Here is a 14,337-nt window from a genome sequence, read left to right on the forward strand (position 1 = left end):
TGAAGGCAAAGACTCCATGGCATCATCGAAGCCTCTTGCTCTGATTTGCTCTTTGATGGCCCAGTAACCCTCTCCTTCTTCCATGTCTCACGAGGTTGATGTCACAGTGCGTGGGTTTGGTGTGTGGGATCCTGTCAATCACAGCATGACTAACATGGGTTTCTGTGACTCAGAGATACAAGAGGAGAAATTAAGCCCCCGGCCCCATTAGCAGGAGCCGGAGCTCTCCAAGCATGGAAGTTTTGAGCCTTCCTGCTCCCGAGGCCTCAATGACACAACCTGGGTCTGGTCTCTTGGCAGTCACACCTCTGCTCTGTCACATGACTGCAATGGTGACAATACCCACCTCTCTCTCACCCTGTCTGCTCTGTACTCCTTCAACAGTGGTGGAGTCAATGCACTGACAGAGAAGTGAAGGCTCTAGATACATGGATCGATTCAGACTCAGCTGTAGAGAGCTGATGGAGTTCTGGGCAGGACACCCAGCTCTATAAATAAAACTCAGTCTTTAGCATGGCCTCTGTTATATAGGTACTTGTTCAAAGTCATTTTCCAGACGAAGGAAATGAAGCACAGAGAAACTGCCTCCAAGTCTCACAGCAGTAGCAGAGACAAGACTCGACCCCACATCATCTGTCTCCAGCTTCCATAATCTGAGCTTGACAGGACAGTATGGGGTCTGTAGGGGAGGAGGAGAAGGAAGGGGAGCCTCTGGCTCTCCTGGCTGGTCACTCTTTGTAAAGCACTGTGTCCAGCACTTACCACGCATTGTGCGCTACCTTCTAACACCAATCCCCAGCATGAACATTAACAGAAAACGAGGGGCACACCTCCTCCAGGCTGTCCAACCAGGGTTGAAAATCTGAGAGCTAGTAAACTGGAAGGGATGAGTTTTAACCCATGCTCTTTTGTGCCTTGTTACTGGATTCCTCCAAACCATGAATCAGAAAAAGAGATGATGTAGAAATGGCCTGGTAAGATGAAGGTCCCACTATGAGGGAAGGGGAGAGGGGGGAAGAGCAACCCTCCTTTGTAGCAGGGTTGATATGATTACTGCATGTTAATTACTATAGTGTCATCATGAAATCTATTAACTTATATAATTAATATGTATTAGTAAGTAGCATAAATGATGAACCTCTGCGCCCTCATCTCCAACTCCATCCTAAGCGCTTACTGCCTTGGTGACTTTGGGCAAGTAGAGCTGGCTGATTCTACCCCATAAGCTCAAGTGTGGGTCAAAGGTCCATCATAGACCAAGTGCTCTATAAGCTGGCTCCTTCTGTGTTTCTCTCCAAAACCACCTCTTCTGAGAAGCCTCCCCAGAGCTCACTGGAAATGTTCATCTCTCCTGCTTTGCCCCTATATGTACTCTCATCCCTCCCCAATCCTCTTTCACGGTGGATTGTGATTCTTTTGTTTTTACCTCCTCCTCCTGGCTTCTTTCTCTGTCCTTTTCGCTCCTCCTCTCCTCTCCTCTTCCCTTTCCTGTCTCCCTATCTCTCCCTTCCTCTTGAAAAACAAAATCTCTTCCTTTTCTACAACCCACGAGGCTGTGAGTTTCTTCAGGAAGGCCCATATTTCCTCTAGGTCCACCGCACAGATCCAAGCAGCCATATACTAAATGGAAGAAATAGCAGAAGAGACAGAAGTTTGTGAGCAAAGAGAAAGATTCTCAAGAAGGACCCACAAGCCAGATGCTGGGGGTTCAGGAGATACTGCGGTGCTGTAACGTGTCAGCCGACCTACCATGGAGGACAGCTTGGGTTCGCTGCGTGGCTCACTGGGGGATAAGCCAGCATGGAGCATTCCATCTGAGCAAAAAGGAAAGGTGACCCCATGATGAGGTGTGGCTTGGGACTAAAACTAGCTGGCTTTAGGGAGCCCTGGACACACCGGGGCTGAGACCCTGAGTCCTGGCCTCACTCCTACCTACCCCCTTCAGTACTTATTCCTGAAGTCCCTAAAGTGAGCGGGAAGAACCAGGGCAGGCACTGAGGGCTCTGAGTAGATGGGCATCTGAGAGGAAGGAAATGGATTCTGGAATCTTGTATTTGTGTCTGACCTAACCACAGACCATTGGCTCTGAGTCTCAGTGGCTCCATCTGTAAAAGGGGTGAAGAGCTGACCCCCTGACCCCTCCCCTCCCCAGAAGGCTCGGTGAGATGCTCTCAGCAGTAGGCTGGTGGCCAGTCACACAGCAAGTGCTTAGGACCCTTATTTTTCTTACTCGACAGAGATTCCATTCGGCATTATTACCTTTGGTCCAGTAATTTCCAGCTTAAGTGACTTTTCCCCAGGTTCTCTGGGATTTATGATCATCAATTACAGGGCAGATAGCTGAGTTCAATCTATCCTCATGGCCACCCTCACTCAACAGCCTACCATAGTTTTGTGTGCGATCGAAAAATAGGCCTGGACCCACAGAGCTGTGGACTTCGGCAACAGGAATGAAGCCATTCCTTACTTCTCTCCAAGATTTGAGTAAATTTCTGTGCAGTGGCACAGCCTGACCAGATGCGCACGGCTGCTCTATAATCTCCCCTTGCAGGGATCCCATGGACTCTCGCATCTCTCATCAGCCATGTGACGGGGGCCACAGGACAGCCCGGAGCTCCTAACTGGCCTCTTCACCCGAGGTGGACTACAGAAGCATGTTCTAGGATCCTGATCCATCCCAGCAGATGGCCAAGTCCCCTTCCTGAGGCTCCAAATCACCGAGGGTCAGGCCATTTCCAGGCTGGCTGTCTTCCACAGGGCAGATCTAGTGAGATTTCCTGGATGACTGCAACTGCCTAGCGGGATGCTGGATTTCCATTTCCAGCCAAATTACAATCTGTACCCAGTTTGAAGCTGTGGTTTTTACAAATAGTTCATTTTCAACCACATACAAAAAAGGTGTTTTTGAACTACTGTTAGGTCGGGTGACTGTGTAAACTCTACAATTGATTGTCCAAACTGACACTCTTTCTGACAGTGAAGGGAATGCTATTTATTTTCCTTGCTCAGTTGGCATAAACTGCACGTCCAGGTAAACAGGGTCCTAAGTCCATCTTAGAGCCATAGGAACCCTAACTGGTTCTCTCCTTCAATTCTGATGCTTAGATCTACTGCTCATCTCTGGAGAGACCTCAGCCTACTCAATCTGAGAGCTGTATCTAACCATGGGGATAATTGAGTCTACCTCACCAGGTAACCAGAAAGGTAAGAGCTAAGTGGGTAGAGGCTAGTGCAGGACTGGGCTCAAAGCTTACAAAGTAGAAGCTCACCTTCCTGACTCCTGTCTGCCATCTCCCAAGCACAGGCATTGGCGACCTGATGTGCAACGGCGCAGGTGCCCCGCTGGGGGAGACTAGGCTGGAGAAAGGCATCATCTCATTAACTGGGACTCTTAGGAGCAGGTGTCTGACCTTTGCTGCTACACCCTCTGATGTGATCAACAATGGCATCTGAAGGTGGCCGCTCTGGGGGTGAGCTTCTCAAACGCCCACCACTGCTCTGTTCCTACCAGCTCACAGAGATCACACACAGGGACTACGGGACGTCAAATCTCACCACTGAGGTGGAGGGTTAGGGCCCATCCCAGCTGGAAGGTGACACTAGACTCTAGATCAGTTTATGGGTCAGTCATGTAGGGAACAGAGATGACCCAGACAAGTCCCCCGACAGGAGCAACCATTGTGATTGCCGGCTGCTCATGGTCATTTCACCTTTCTACCTCCCTGTCTTCAGGTCTGCTCTTGTAGGAGTTGTCATGTGTCCAAAACATACTATCTAGCCATTTCATAGTGAAACACTTTCAAACTTAACTGGCTTTCTTTGTGCATGCAACAAGAGTTAAGTTATTCTCCTCTTGCTGACTTCCTTTGGTTCAATCCTGGGGATTGAACCCAGGACCTTGTACACATTTGGTAAGTGCTCTAACCATTGAGCTACATCCCCAGCCCTATTTTAACTCTTCATTTATTTATTTCCCATACTGGGAGTGTTGAAGTCAGGGCCTCATACTTGCTAAGCTGGTGCTCTACCACTTGAGCAATACCTCCAGTCCAACTCTTTTGCTGGTTATTCTGAAGATTAATAAGTCTCATGAACTTCCAGATCTCAGGCCCTGGAAGTATCTAGAATTACAGGAGTGAGGTAGTATGATAGTGCCTGGCTCTTATTTGACTCTTTAGATTGTTTGACAAGTTATTTCCCTCCTTAAACAATGCCACCAATGTCAGATCATTAGTCGCCTTTTATCTGAAGCCCCAGCACAATGCCAGGCACATTGAAGGTATTCACTCAACATGGAGAGGAATAATGAATGAATGAATGAATGAGTAAATACAAAACTACACATGTGTGAACATGTTGTCATACTATGGATCGGTGGAAGGAAGGAAGGAGACAGCCCTTATAAACAGAGCTCAACACATGGCCTGGTCCCACCAATATTGACAATTAAGTCCTTTCCCTGTCATTCCGACAAGATCTTGGACCAGGTACTTAGACTTAGCTCTCCTAGTGGGAGCCAAGAAGGAGATCCCCGGGGAGCACTTAGAGCACAGACACAGAGTCTCTCAACACGCAGGGATATTCTTGGGTCATCCATTCCAAGCTGTCTGGTGCAGAGGGAGATTTCTGATTTGACTTTTTCCCATAATATGTCCAAGATGATAATAACAAGGTAGAAATGGACAACGAATGGCCTCCCAAGTTAACCCATTTATTTGCAGGACAATTCTGTTTAGAAGGCCCAATGCTGTCCAATGGGTGTCCTTGTGGCCAGTTTGGCTCTAAGGAAGCATGGCTCACACAACAGCGGCTCTGTGTATCTCACTCCCTCACCATTGCCCTTTGGAAGTTTGCAATGCCCCACCTACATCTGGAATCTTCTCTTTTCCAGACTGGCCAAGTCCAGCCCATTCAGCTCTTTGTCAAATGGAACTGTGCTCAGTAGACAATGAGTTAATGGCAACAAGCCTCTTAAATGTGGCATAATGGGATTTACCAAGGCATCCTCAGGTCCAGATAATTCTTTGTTTATGCCAAACATTTTTTCTATGACAGGATTTGGGGTACCGCATTTGAATGGGTCGGAAAAATCAGAATAATAACACTAAAACCACAGAAGGGAGTCAGGTTGCCATTACTAACCACAGGCTAACCGTGTCATGCATAAACAGTTCTCTTACTGGTGCCTTCTCTCAGGAGAGAAGTCAAAGCGCACCATAGCATGTGGGTACCCTGGGCTGTGAGTGAAAAGAGAAATCTAAATTGAATCTATTGCCTAAGGAAGATCTTACTGTCCACTGGACCATGCCAGAAATGTATCTCCTACACGTAAATAAAAAGGCGACTGGATGGATTCCCTAGCACAGTCCAATATATATGGTGAGCCAAGATATATATAAGATCATATATTCATATTCACATTATTATATATTATATACTCGCTATATTTAGACAGATAGTATATACTCGCTATATTTAGACAGATAGTATATACTCGCTATATTTAGACAGATAGTAAGCCCAGGTTTGGGATGCAATGATGGAAAACTCCAGGGCTTCCTAACATCCTCTGACTTGACCTCTAAGTATTTAGAGGTCACCCTCACCAAAAAGAACTCAAGGTAAATTACTCATAGTTTCTGATTCCTGTCAAATCCTCCCTCCTGAAAATTTCCTGGCCTAACTGAGTGCAACAATTTCTGCAAGCACAGCACAAACTGAACATATGCAAAAGCTCTCCTGATACACATTAGGTATCAAACAGCGACACGCCATGATCCTCAGCTCCATGATCAACTGCTAAACTCTTCTTTAAAAGCATCACTGTGAATCAATGTGCGTCCAGGCCCACTGTAAAGAATGAAATTCAGAAAATCTGGGACACTATCTATCTATACAATGCCAACAGTACTGCCGTATCTCAGAGATAAACCCTCCACATGATTTGATGTATTGTGTTCTGGGTTTCTGTTATGGATTACCAACGCATTTGGTTCTCCACAAAATTGGAAACACAGTGAATAGCACTGTGATTATATTTTTTTCTCTCTAAGCTTATATTATGAATATTTTTGGTGGATTGTGACAACAGTTTTAACACCATCATGTTTTGAATGGCTGCAAAATATTCTATTATGGAATTCTACTGTAATTTCTTCTACTCAATCCATGTCTTACAGCAAATTATATTGTAATGCAATTATAAGGCATATTGCAGTGAATATTTTTGCATACTATTATACAAGGTGCAGTCTGAATCTATTTTGTCCACAATTGTTAACTTGGGCTCTAGTCCACTGCTGGCTGAATTTCAGAGATGGTCTATGTTTGAATAGAGATTGGTTATCTGCCTTTAATTTCTTTAGGAGATACTCCATGAGTTAGGGTTTTACCCTTTATTTTATTTTATAGTTTTGTTTTTTTGTCGCAGTACTGGGGATGGAACTCAGGGTTTCTTATATGCCACGCTGGTTTTCTACCACTGAACTATAACCTTAGCTCTGCAGCCTACATTTTTATATGGCAGTTCTACTGGCAAGCAATAATATGACCATAGGCTCATAAAGACATTTGGGATAAGAAAGTAGGAATTTCTATCTTTGTGGTTCACAAAAGGATATCATAAAGAGCCTTCTGAGGACTATCTCTGCTTTGAAGACTGTATTTTAGTAGTGGCAAATCAAACACGATCCCTGGCTTGATGGTTTATAAGCTGTGTTAAACCATGAAACTGTGTCTACATGTGGCACTCTTTTGATGATGACATACTCCAGTTCTATTCTTCTGTCCTTTGACCATGCATCTGTGACCTGCATTTGTCTGTGACTGGGGGTCATACAGCCCAGTATAAAGGTGACAAAGACCTGCCTCTACTTGGTCTTGTTGGGGAGGGGGGGTGTGAGCCCAGGCCTTGCACTAAATGTGCAGATTTTTTTCCCTCATCATGAGCTGTGCTCAAGAGAACAGTGCTCCGTTCAGTTGCTGCAGTTGGGGCTTAAAATATTTGCCTTCCTTAATGCACTCCTGACTGGACGTGTCTTCTAATCACCGCAAATCCAGGCTTTCAGTCTCCTAGCGTAAATAATCCCCTGGAAGGTTTAGAACTCTGTGGGAGAAATCAGGGGTCTGGAAAGGAAGGATTGCCAATTAAATTTGTATTTGCTCAGTCTAGGAACCTTAGTGGAACTGACCTTCTCTTGGGGCTGTGGGGTGAGGAAAGTTCTTAGCCTTCCTCTCTGAGCTGGGACAGCTTGGTTCAAACCCTCTACCTCATCCATTGCTCGGGATTTCTTCCTTGCCTTCCCTCTGTCCATCTCGCCTCTCAGAGGCCAGCACATATCATCAAAAGACAGTTTGGAGCAAGGCCACTTTGACACTCCAAAAATAGGTGAGAGAGAAACCAGGAACAGATGGGTCGACCTGGATTTGCTGTCTCCTTTCTCCTTCCACACCTAGTATTTGTGCACTGATGCACTGGTTTTGAGGGGGGAAAATTCCCAGTATGGATTTTACCTCTTTCCTTGCCAACTATCTGATTCTGTGTCACTGGCTCCATTTCAAAACTCTAAGTTTAAAAAAAAAAGTCTCAAAATTGCCTGGTGATCATAGTCTATGCCTCTTGAATTTGGGGGAACGCAGATAAGATAATGAATTCAACGTCCTCGGCAGCATGCTTGTGAAAAAAATTGAGCGTGGAAAGTGCATCGAATACTTAATGTTACAGATGTATCATGTATATAAATACACCTACTGGCATTGAAAAATCGCTACTTGGTTTTATCTTGAAATGAATCCATCTGTCGATTTAAGACTTACGAATAAAAACTTAGTGGAGGTGTGAGTCTGGAGAATAGGGAGGTTTGGGGAAGCCAGCATTAACAAGGTTCTCACAATATCTCTGCCAACTCTACCACCACCTGCCCCTGAGAACCAGCCATGCCCAAATTTGCAGCTCTCTCTCGCCAAAGATCACACTCTCCTGGGTTTTGTACCATGTTTCCTGGCTACTTTAAGAACTATGCTACCCAAGCTGGGCATTGCTGGCTTCTGCAGGTCATTCTAATGGCACAGGAGGCTGGGATTGGAAAGAATATGGAGGGAGAAGAATGGAGGAGGAGGCTGCAAAAGAAGGAAAAGCAAATAAAGAAATAGGACAGAAAGAGAATGGGAGGAAGAAGGGATAGGCAGGAAGGTATGGATGGGTTTGGTTGGGGAGGAGTCTAGCTTGTGAGAGGGCTAAGCCAGGATCCAACTTCCTCTTCCTGTCCTGCCATACAGTTAAGGCAAACTTCATCTACCATGGAGTGAGTTGGAAAAGCCACCTATCAGGATAACCCGTGGTCAGCTTAGGACACAGGGTGTCTATAGCTGGGGCCAACAGCCTGGTGGGAATCGGGGGGAACAGAGACCTTATAGCCGCTGTTTGCTACGTGCTCATTTGTCTCCAGTGGAGCTGATTCGTCTTAATATGGCAATCATATTTGTAAAAGCAACCGAGCCCTTGCCTGATGTGTCATGGAGGATGCAGATGGGTCTCCAGGGTCATATGACCTCAGCCAAGATCAGTGCACATGCTTTGAGCTCTCAGTGTGTGTTCAAGGGGCCAGATCTCCAGAGCAGAATTTTCCTTAACGTTTAATTGCACCTCGTATGTTCAAGGAAACTGATGTTTGCAAAGGGACAAGTAAGAGCATCCCATTAATCATGAGAGTGCCAAGCAGTGGCTGTGAGACAAGATATGAAGGGAAGTGAGATTGATTTCACCACCCTCACTTCCAGGAAGCTGAGATGGCTTCACCTGCCCCCACTTCAGGCTTCAACAGCTACTCACCCTCGCCCAGATCGCGTGATGTGCTGCTCCCTTGTTTCCGGCTATAAATGTCAAAGGACCACTGAGTAATGCTTTCTAATTGGACAATTATAGCAGTAGTAATAATAGGATGGTAATAATGGTAGTAATATAGCAGCTAACACGTGAATTTTCTAGGAGCCACAGAGCATGTTAATCCAATTACATGGTCCCTTTTATGAAACACCACATAAAGATGAGAATATGGGTATTATGCTTATTTTTTTAACAGATAACAAAATGAGGTTACAGGAGGTTTGAAAAAATGTGCCTTGGGTCTCTTATGTGGAAACTAGAGAAGCAAGGATAAACTAATTCTTCTCTAAATGCTAGACTTTTTTTCTGGTATACAGGTTAGAACTCGGGGCCTCATGTTCACTATATTGAGGCTTTACCACTTGGGCCATTTATCTAGCTCTGGTTTTTTTGTGGGTCATGGGTCTTGAACTCTGGGCCTGGGCACTGTCCCTCAGCTCTTCAGCTCAAGGCTTGCTCTCTACCACTTGAGTCACAGTGCCACTTCTAGTTTTCTGGTGGTTAATTGGAGATAAGAGTCTCACAGACATTCCTGCTCAGGCTGGCTTTGAACTGCGCGATCCTCAGATCTCAGCCTCCTGAGTAGATAAGATTACAAGCATGAGCCACTGAGGCCTGGCTCAGCTCTGAGTTTTGTTTTTGTGTTTTTTTTTTTAATTTTTTTTTTCAAGAACTCTTCTGCCAGGTTGGTCTTGAACTTTGATCCTTCCACTCTAGTCTCCAGGTAGCTAGATTTATAGACATATGACCATCACCCATGACCAGCCAAAACCTGGGTGATCTAAATAACTTCCTTTGTTCTTCTTTCCTTAATATCTTCATTCTTTTTTTCAAGTAGTTAGTGAGCCACACCTACCTGCTGGGCCATGGGCTTAGAGCTTGGGATACAGGGTTGAGGGATTATACCACCCTGGCCTTCCAGGACATGAAATCTGGAAAGTTAAGGCCCAGGACAACTCCAGCACTGAATCTGCCTGGCTTGGAAATCAGCTGGTCAACCAAAGATCCTCCCCTTCTCTCAGCCCTTGTTCACGCCAGGTTATTCTTAGAGAAGAAAGCCTGCCAACAAAACCCATCTTACTCGAAGCAGAAAGAATCTTCTCTCAGCACTGTATCCCCGCTACCCCATCTGCATCTCAGCACTTAAAAAACAAAGAGTCCTGATTCAACAAAAGCCCCATGCCAGCTCTTCTTTTTAATATAGTGTGCCCTGTGGCAAGTCACTCACCTCTCTGTGTCTTTTTCCTCTGCTAAAATGGGGAGGTAATCTTTTCTGCCTCATAGAGAATGTATGGAAATGGCTGGGGTTAATTTTGTTTTAGCACTTTGCCTCTTAAGAGCTGATGTGTTTATTCCGCTGATACTGAGTAAATGAATCCTGTCTCCAAGGCCAAATTCAACCTTTACAATATTTATGATGAAGGTAGCTTCTTCAAGCAAACATGAGTTACTGTGAAGGAGTGAAATAAAGATCGAGGGATGCTTTAGCAGGGCACGGATGGGGCCCAGAAGAAGTGTTATAGATATAAACTTTTACCTGGCAGCAGACTAGAAGTATGAGGAATGCGGTATCTGGCTTGGGCATCAGAAGATTCTAGAAATTGGGGGAGGGATGGCAGGACGCCATATCATGACATATCTGACAAGAGCATGTCTAACATTTCAGAATGCAGGTGCTTGATTCCCAGGCTAGCAGTTAGAGAAGCGGGGGCTTCTAACCATACCAAATCCCCGCCTCACCTCAAGGAAGTTAATCCTCATCCTTTTGATTATTTATGAAGGACATGATGGAGCTACTTTGTTCTCTTTAAATTTTTAGCAGTTCTGTTTCCTATCATTGCAGGGCCCTGGGGGACTGAATGTTTGGTGGCAGGGCAGGTGGAGGGAATTAGGGAAGAGGCAGGTATGGCCGAGGCTGCTGCTATGTGGAGGGGCAGTGTTAGCGCTACCCCTGGATGTTGGGTTCCAATTTTCCCCTCTGACTAACTGGCGTTGTGGTCTTAGAATGGAAACAGTGGAACTCTTCGCAGTGGGGATGGTCAGAGGTGTACCAAGTGCTTGTGGGTGGGAAACTGAGTCTTATGGTAGTCAAGAAGAGAGAGCTGGGACTAAGCTGAGGGCTCCTGCCCCGATCATGTCCTCCTTACTGTTCTGTACCCTCCAGCATGGAGGACTTCATCCAAGTTAAATGAATAATGATTCCAAAGAACCCAGCACAGAGCTGAAGGTTGTGACTCAAGTGGTATAGGACTGGTGTAGCAACTACAAGTTCCTGAGTTCAAACCCCAGTACCGTTAAATAGGATTGGCAACAAAACTGTTGAACTTCCAGACCTGAGTCCCATTCTGTTTCTTCTTCCTTTCCTTTCCCTTTAAGTTTCAACTGGATCTAATTAAGGGCATTACCATCTCAGGCCATCTGGTGGTGATATGTCAGAGGGAAGCCGGTTCTTCCACGGTTTAGAGGGCGAGAAGGCACTTGGGAAATGCCAGCAACAGCATAATCTGTTCTGGATGGAGTTGTTCCAATGCCAGAGGAAAATTCCTCAAAATCCCAGCTAAGGTCGTCAAGCCTCGGGTACTGTCTGCAAATCCCCTGTCCCCGCCTTTGGTGCACAGTAGACAGAAGACTTAGTGGCATTAGCATTGATTGGTTTTTGAAACCCAATTTAGGCAGCTTTATCTTAATTAGGCTTAATCTTCTTTTTTTAAACTATCTCATCAGCACCAACTTTGCAAATGTATTCCAGGGCTATAATCTGTGGCTCTTTAAATGTCTATACTTACCACTGGGTAGAGGTTGAATCAATATTTATTACATGAATGAGGAAACTGGAGGAAGGAAGAATCTGTGTCCTCTCAACATGGCAGGGTGTAGAGTGGAAACAGAATAGGTTTGGAGTCCAGCAGGTTAGGGTTCAAATCCCTGCTCTGTCATTTGCTCCCTTGTGCTTTTCTCAAGTTTCTATAGGATCACCACAGGGAAGAGGAAAGGGGGAGGTAGACCAGGAAAAGTGGCCTCATTGCTGTATTAGTTAACTATGGCTGCTGTAACACCAATGATTACAAACTTGGTGGTTCAACACATACTTATTATTACAGTGCTAGACATCTAAAGACCACTGGACAAAAATCAAGGTGTTAGGCAGGGCTGGGTTCCTACACCGGGGAATCTACTTCCTGTCTCTCCCAGCATCTAGTGGCTGCAAAGCCTCTTCAATGGAGCATCTTCAAATTTCTCTGCCTCTTGGGCCTCCCTCTTCCATCTTTAAGGACCCCAGTGATCACTTTGGGTCCATAGGCCAAGCGAATGTCTCCATCTCGAGGTCCTTAGCCCAACTGCATCTGTGAAATTCCTTTTGCCATGTAAGGCAACACACTCGCCGGTCTGTCTGCAGGGCGCCATTATCCTGCCTGCTACCTCAACCATGAATGTGACTGGCAGAGATGGGAAGTGCTTCTCTTCCTCCCCAGGGTTCACAGATAATATGTATGAACCAATGGGGCTCCCCTACCTCGAGAACTGGAGAAGAATCTAATTCTAACTGGGGTCAACTCACTGTGCTGTCTACCCTGGAGGGTGGGTGGTGCTGGCTCCTCTCTGGATGGGATGCCTCCATTTGTGTATGGTAGCATCAAGCCCAGCCTAGTTGCGTGGTCACATACACGAGCCTGCACCACTGGACAAAACTCCATTCTCTCATGGTGGCTGCCATGTAGCGCCTACCAAATCATCATTGGGAGAAAAGCTGCTCAAGATTTCCCCACCTCCCCGCCCCACCTTCCTCAGCCCCACCTGAGTTATGAGTTCAAAGATTAAGTCAGATCACATCCTTCTGGATCCCCCATTTATTGTCTTTGACTAAATTTTACTTTACTTTGATGCTGTTTCTGATGCATGGCATCAGAAAACATTCGTAGAGATAGTTGCGTTCGCTGGAACAATTCCAGTGAAAATGTGCACTGTTTTTCATATGTCTCTCATGAGAATCAGGAGAATGTGGGGAGGGGGGATGCAGATATGCCTACTATCTCCCAAACAACGAGTTATGGTTTTCTCTAGTAATGGCTTTGCTTCCATTGAATTCAAATGGATGATGATTTCTCTCCATTTCACTCACTGTTACAAAGCTAAGAGACAACACCGTTGTCCAGCTCAACAAAGCTTAGGACACCATAGCCTGGATTTTGTATATTATCTTATTCTCTTCTCTGCTTGCTTTCCTCATTTCCTTCACCTATTTTAGTTCTTATTGTCCGAGGTGTCTCTAAGCCTAGACTAAGGAATGGTAAAAAACAAAACACAACAAAAGAACTTCTGTTATTTCCCAAGATTTTCTGCCCTTGATAATTCCCCCCTTTCATAGGAACAAACACAAGAGAAAAAAAATAAAGTAAAATGAAATGAAACATCACCAGTGCCAACAAAGAAACTCTTGGCAGGACTGAGAGCAACATCACTGTAAAGACTTGAGTTTATGCTGATAATATGAAAACAAGTCTCTAACACTTTGTATGCTGAGCACGCTACAATAATAAATGCCAGCATTTTAAATGGCTTGCTTGCTGTGAGCAGATTGCTGGAACTGAAATCTATCTCTTTTCTAAGGGACTTTTAGCTTTTATTATATCTTTATTCACGGTCAAAAGACATCAGCAAATTTGCTAAAGTGATTGAATATATTCTTTGAACAACATCCCTTTACGTTCATATCTTTGCCGCCATCATTTTGGATGTAAGCTTGTTTCCTTGGAGAGGAAATATAGGAATGTGCTTTACATTGGCACAGAGTTTTGATACAGAGTTTTGAAACAGCCAGGATTTTTTTTAAATCAATGTTCATAAAACCTTCACCTAAAATATTTCTAGGCTCTGGTGGGTTACACTTACATAATCCCAGCTACTCAGGAGCCTGAGATTTAAGGATTAAGGATCAAAGCCAGCTCAGGCAGGAAAATCAGTAAGACTCATATCCCCAGTGGCTTACCAAAAAGCCAGAAGTAGAGCTGTGGCTCTACTTGAACAAAGAAGCTAAAGGACAGTGTGCCTAGGCCCTGAGTTCAAGTCTTAATAACAGCATTAAAAAAAAAATAGAAAAGAAAATACACTTAGTTCTAAGAGTAACTACAGAATCACCAACTCTTGAGAGCCTTTCAAACCCTGTTAGATGATATTTTGGGACCTCTTTCTTGTGGATCTCTGCATGCACAGAGTCTAAAACACAGTATTGCTTAATATGGATTTACTGAGTTGGTGAGTGATTCCCTGACTCTCAAAAATACTAGAGTTCCATCCAAGCCAAGCTGACCACAATGCAGACACACTACCTGCTATGGGACAAGGGGGGGGGTGGAGAGCACAGCCTCTACTGAATGACAGGGACTCAGACGGTGCAGTGAAACCATGTACAAACATCTGCCTTCCTTGAGCTCCCTCCGTTTACCTCCTTGGCA

The 14,337-nt window shown here is 45.0% G+C and overlaps 1 protein-coding gene across 1 annotated transcript in view; it reads right to left on the reverse strand.

The window, feature by feature from the left end:
* The window catches only part of LOC138825093 (synaptic vesicle membrane protein VAT-1 homolog-like), a 97,602-nt gene that overhangs the window by 58,972 nt on the left and 24,293 nt on the right, over positions 1-14,337 (reverse strand). The gene's annotated exons all lie outside the window — the stretch shown is intronic.

Source organism: Dipodomys merriami, unplaced genomic scaffold (assembly GCF_024711535.1).
Source record: "Dipodomys merriami isolate MVZ:Mamm:240054 unplaced genomic scaffold, mDipMer1.0.p SCAF_134, whole genome shotgun sequence".
Taxonomy (NCBI): Eukaryota; Metazoa; Chordata; class Mammalia; order Rodentia; family Heteromyidae; genus Dipodomys; species Dipodomys merriami.